At 35.7% G+C, this 6409-nt stretch overlaps 1 protein-coding gene across 1 annotated transcript in view; it reads left to right on the forward strand.

Moving 5' to 3' along the window:
• b3galt2 (UDP-Gal:betaGlcNAc beta 1,3-galactosyltransferase, polypeptide 2) overlaps positions 1 to 6409 on the forward strand; it is an 11525-nt gene that overhangs the window by 1031 nt on the left and 4085 nt on the right. The window lies entirely within an intron of this gene.

Genomic DNA, 6409 nt, shown 5'->3' on the forward strand with positions numbered 1-6409 from the left:
ACATGGGTCAGTAGTTTAAAACGTAAAGGCATAATTGTCTACCAAGAACCAAAGCCAAGGATTTGTTGTTTTTTTATTGATTTGGATCAATTTAGGATACTTTCATCTACTCCATCATGTCCAACTGCTTAAGCTGTTTGGCACCGTGAAACGTGGAGGAAAATATCTGCCAAATCCTGCTTAAAAATGAAGGAAACATGTAACATCACTCCATCTGGGAGTTCTTTTCTTTTTACTAGACAATGAATTTACAATGGTTTAATTTCCAAAATATGGATTTATTAATCAACAAACTTTGGACAAATTTATAATGAAAGAATGAAGTGAAAGTATAACTTTTTTGTCTTTTTTTTAATGAAATGCTTTCCTGAGAATCAGCTGCTCAATTAGAGGAAGTTAATATTCCTCTGTGTGCGCACAGGGCAAGCTGTCATAAAACATTTTACAACAGCGACAACAGCTCACAGCTGCCAAAGCTTTATTTCCCAAAGGTCTCGGGTGGTTTTGAGTCCCGTTTTAGGAGGCTGTTCCGTCCTTTCTTATAGCTCTCTTAAAGGTTAAATGAATCTATATATTTAGTCCTTCCTCTGTCAGTTATGCTTTAAGAAATAGCAGTTTCTGGGTGTAGTCTTTTAAACCCTGGTGTTATCTTGTGGGGTCCTGATGACTCCACCCTTACATTGACGTGTTATCCCTCTCATGATAAAGGTGGACAGGATTTTATGTCTGCCATGAACACCAAAAATCAAAAATTATTAAAAAATAAATAAATAAAAGCTTGTGGGTTCCAGATGACCCCACTAACAACATTATATAGTGCAAGGGTTTTAAAAAGGGAACAAGTCTTGTAAAGCTGTCAGTCAATATTTTATGCAATTAAATATATAGTTGCCTTTCGGATAGTAAAAAAAAAACATATTTTTCAAAGGAAAAACTTGTTTAATTTCCTCACTAAAAGTTCCAAATGTGGTAAACGGTAAACAGTCACATTGAGTAATCTTTCATGAGAAAAAGAGCGTTGGTTACAACGGCTTCTCTGCAGTATGTTTGAAGTAACTCTTTACGGACCAGCTCTGAGCATGCTCTAATAAATGAGTTCAAGAAGTCTGGCTTTCATATAAACAGCAAAAGAAAACAAAGGAAAATGTACAGAATGAAATGTACACTCTAATACATGGCATTTTTTAAGTTGTGCAGCTCTTAACACATTGAAAAAGTTGGTTGAATCCAAACCTAAACTGAAAACTCTAATAAAAGTGTATCATTTCCTTAAAAAAAAAAAAAAAAAAACTTAACTTCCTGTTCACTTTGTATTGATTCAAACATCTAAGAGTAGGTTTTGTACAGTGATGAAATATAGGAAAAGATAAATGTGAAAATCATAGTAATCAACATTTGCTTTACATTCTGTAGCTAAAAATGGGCAAAACTAAAAGAAAATACTGTTGTTGTAACCTGCTCAGGAAGAAATAAAACTACAAGTACCAGCTACTGATTAAATAATGTAACAAACAAAAAGATCAGGGAAAACAACCCGTCTTTTCTGTTCTGTCAATATTGTCATGCCCTGTGGTGCTAATAAGGCGCCTTACTTTATGGCTTTATTAAGTGTACTTAGTGGTGTTTCTGTATCTGTTTGTTCCCATTGAGATTGATCTGTAGAACTTATAGTTAAACATTAAATTCACTGATAAAACGGATCAACCTCTGGTTAAAAACCGTACAGATCAAAGAAAACTTCAATTATAGTCCAACCATGTTGAATGAGTAATGGTGGACTCACACCTGTGCTCAGGAAGTGTTGGCATCATCAGCGGCTTCGATTAAGGTGATTCAGAGCTAAACCATAGACATGACTTGGAAGAGGGGGATAAAGCAGAGGCTGAGCGTGCTCTCACATTGGGCTAGACCAGCAGATTGTGCTTAGTTTGAAAGGAAAATGGCAAAAACATTCACAATAGTATTTTGTAAGGTTTCCTATCATGCCACACTCTTAAGAGTGGAGGACGCTGCTTTGATTTGTCAGTTTGGGGATTTTTTTTTAACTTATTCCTCTACGTAAGGTTCATCTGCTAGTGACCTGAGATCCTCATTCTCTGGCAGACTACAACCTCTTCACTCCCCTGCTATAGAGTTCAGGTGTGCTTTGACACCTGCCAAACAAATTGGACTATTTGAGGAGACAAACTTTGGTCTCACTGGCTCCAAGAAGCCAAAATTCCATAGACTTCTATAGAGAAATAAACAGCTATTACTCAGTCATTATATATGTCAGAAGAATCATTCTTATTCTGCTACTTTCTTTTAATTTTTTAATCGTGATATTTTACATGACGGCGTTCATATGACAAAAAAACGACGAATTAATTCATTTACTTTTGTTGGAGCTGGAAGGAAGCCATTATTTATGGGTGACGTTTCACTCACTCATTCAAGTTCTCAAATACAGTTAAGGGTCCACACAAAACTTAAGATAGTGAGAATGTCCTGGAAAAAAAAGGCAAACTTTCCAAGCTTCACCATGAGCATCAGTCAGTCATACTACAACGATCGAGTATGTTGGCACCAATCAAAATCAGCATTGAGGCAAGTCAACCTGAGCAATGATCTATTTTTTTAGACAAAATGAATTATATACAATTTACCTTGAACTAGCTGTGTATAAATGTGGAACTTTTGGTGAACTTTGTTGCCTTCTGCATCACAATATTCATCTAAGTGATAAATCGGTCTGTGCTAATCCAAAAAAAAAAAAGCGTTTAAACTGTACACAGATTAAGCAGAGCTCTGGCACACTGTAAGCTCATGATTTCCTCTCACTGACTGACAGAATGCACCCAGAAGCGACACATACCATGTTGTCTAACCAAAGCATAGCAAACTGCCACTTTTGAGATGACTGTGTCAGATCTAATGTTAACCTGAGTTTTCTGTGTACTTAAAATGAAGACAAAAAACATCCACTGTTCAAGGAGCAAAGCCTCATGGGTTTTTGTTTGAGCTCAGAATGTGACAATATTTTAGTCAGTGAACTGTTCTGATTTGTTTAGTTTTGTGACTTTACAGACTCACAGGAGTATTGTGTTAGTCAAATCTCATGTAGAGGGAACGATTCTGTCAGTGTTTCAGTCTAAGAGATTTTTTTTTCAACTTTTACATCCTGCTTGTTATAAAAACAGTAAAACATGACTTGCTGGAGGTGAAAAGTATAAATGGCACAGAGTTCACTGCTGGGTTGTTGCTTACTTCAACATACAAGATGAAACATAAAATATAAGAAATGTTTTCTTTGATGAGCAAATATTGTTAAAACTTGTTTTTTTTTTCCTTTTTAAAGTGAATCTAATTTGTTGTTCTCTAATTCTCACAATAGAAACTTAAGCTAAAAAAAGTGAACTCATACTTTTCACAAATGTAAGAACATTTAAAAAATAAATTCTCTCTTTTTTTTTTAGTCTTGTTATCTTTTGCTGTGAAAGAAAGTCACGGATATCATTGCCGAAAAGCAAGTAGTTGTCACTGTTAAAACTCTGAGATTACAGATGGGGAAATATTTGTTAAAACTTGTCAGTTTGTCTTTGATTTTGCATAAAGTCTGGATTGTAAACAACCACACCCTCCCCTGAACTGCACGACTTCTATCTGCTCGAACAGTAAATGTCATCAGCTGTATATAAAAGTTAAAGTTCCCTTTTTCTACTCGAAGTACAGCTTTTATTTATTTTTATTTTTTTTTATATCTAGCCTGACAACATGTAGTTTAAGATAAACTATTTTGACAGTAGACTTCCTGTTCTTCAGTTTGTTTGTTAAGGAAGTCACTTAAACTGACTGACATAAGGTTTTATAACAGACACTGCTGACTATGCTTTTTATTTATGTTGTACTTTTTATTTACAATTTATTTATTATTTAGTCATTACTATTTTTAGTAATTTTTAGTCTTTTTATTTATCACACTCATGTTTTTTTTTATTATGTCCATAATCTGTTTTTATCTTTGTTTTGTTTGTACCGTGTTGTTCTTATGTAATTATCGTTTTGTACAGTTTCTGAGTGTGATTGCTGGTTTGCATGGATGAGTGACATGGAAATTCTCTCTGTATAGATGAATAAAAGTTTCTTCTATTCTATTTTTATTCTATTCTATAGTCTCACTCAGATAATCCTATTTAGAAGTGCTCCCAGTGGGATTTTAATTATAATTATGCAGTTTTTAGCCAAAATAAATAGAAACTGTTGTTTTCTAGCATACAGTTTCTGCAAAGCGTCAATAGTTCATTAAAATTAGCTTCTGAGTTGTAGTCGGGACCATTGGTGCTGAGTAAGCCTGCCCCTATTTCCCGTCATCCATCTATTTACACCCTCTTCCACTAGCTTACAGCCCCTCACAACTCCAACCTAACATTAGCGGTGCAACAAAAACTAAGAGTAATATAAGAGTTATGCAGCTGTAAAATTCTGAGCCAGATTCCAGCTCGGATCTAGTCGTCTACAAGCAGATCCATCAGAATTAGGGAGCTTATAGCTTAGCCTTGTAGGTTCTACGTTACTGCTACATTCTTTTTCCAACGTTTTTGCATTTGCTTGTGACTCACAACGATTTGAAAAATAAATAATTTAGTTTAAGCTTATTTTTCCTCATATATGCTGATCATCAAGAAAAAAGGCCACAAGAAAATGCTAAAAACGCCCAAAACAGAATTTTCATTGGACTAGGTCTTTAAGGAATGATTTTTTTTTTTTTTTGTATATCATTAAATTACTCTTTCAGTGTGTTTTAGTCAAACCTTTTTATCAAATTTCCTTGATTTTTCAATAAATCAGGTGACTATGCAAGGAGAAACAACAAAGAAGGCAGTATTCTTTTTATTTTTTTTAAATAGAGCCTTTCTAACATAAAGCCAATGTGCTGTAACTCTACCTCAGCTTTAAAATAAATCATACATGTCGTGGTTCAATGAGGATTGTTGCTTGTAGGCAGCGTTATTAGGCGAATCCAGAGTCTCAGCCAGCCACATAATCAGTCAGGCCTGTTTCAATAAAGTAGAATTTAACCTCTATCTTTGGTGAGCAGCCACACTAAATGCCTCACAAATGGGAGTTGTATTTTTTTCCCTTTTTTTTCCTCAGGAAAATGTGCCACTATCAACGCATGCAGTGTTCCTGAATAACGGTCACATCCTCGTCAGAACTGGCGAAGCTTGCTTTGCATGCATTATAGTCATGGTTGAAGCATTAATAAAATGCCAGAGTGATGATGTGGGTGGAAAGCAAAGAAAGAAATCTCTGGAAATAGGTGTGTAAAACTTAAAAGCCTACCATCAGACACCAAGACTTCATTGAGGTTTTTTTTTTTAATTTCCCTCAAGCTCGGAAGCTGATGTGGTGACGTGTTGGCACTAATGTATGTCTAATATGTCATCGCTGCGCAGCTCTTTCAGCCTACGTTCTGATTATTGACCGCTCCTTAAATCGCTGGGGCTTTAATTAGTGCAAGTGTAACTAATTGGCTTGCATAGAATTGACATTGATGGGAGGCAAGAAACTGAAATATGAGGAGAGTCTGTGGCAGCTTAAATCCTATTGCAGTGAAGTAAGAACGGATGGCCCATGCAGGGAAATTGGCATTTATGTTGAGAACAACAAAACAAAGCCATTCATGACCGCCTGTGTGTGAGTGTGTGGGTGGGTGGGTGTCAGCGTGTGCGAGCTTCTGTTTCTTGTTCGTTCTTTTTGGCTTTATTTGTGTGTTTGCCTCTGTGTGCACTCTTCATTTGAGCTTGTGTAACTAGATGTTCATTTAGTTGACAGCAAAAATCTCTCAAGCGCTGGATGGGCTTGGATGTAAAGTATGTTAACCTTTAAAACAAAGCTGGCCCTGGCCCCTCTCATTCTGCTATAATTGCTTGCTCTGAGTAAGCACACTCTCCTGAAAAGGTTATGGCGTTCCTTGTCAGTTGTCATGATGAATGAGCAAACATAGCAGGAAATCAAAATGGGAAGTTTGGGAAATATTCACGCTAAGCTTGTATTTTTTACACAGAATAATTCCCAGGCAGTTTCCCTTCTCTTCTAATTTGTGCACACGCTTTTGTGTCAGTGCATGTTAACACAAACAGATAATTATGTCCACGGTGGATATTATCACATTTGTTCATATGCATCCTTTGTATGAGACACAAGCTGGTGATTATGTGTGTAGTTTAGCCGTGCTGCATACAATCTGATGTGTATTCTTTTGAATGTGTCCTTTTAGGTACAAAAAACTTACTATGAGCACAAATTTTGCAAATATAATTAACTGAAAAAAATAAACACAAATATTGCAGTTCTGATTTATATTGTTTAAATATTATTTTCCCTTGGTAACTCAAGGGGAAGATTTCCCATCATGTCCAAATTAGCT

The sequence above is a fragment of the Oryzias melastigma genome, linkage group LG4 (assembly GCF_002922805.2).
Source record: "Oryzias melastigma strain HK-1 linkage group LG4, ASM292280v2, whole genome shotgun sequence".
Lineage (NCBI taxonomy): Eukaryota > Metazoa > Chordata > Actinopteri > Beloniformes > Adrianichthyidae > Oryzias > Oryzias melastigma.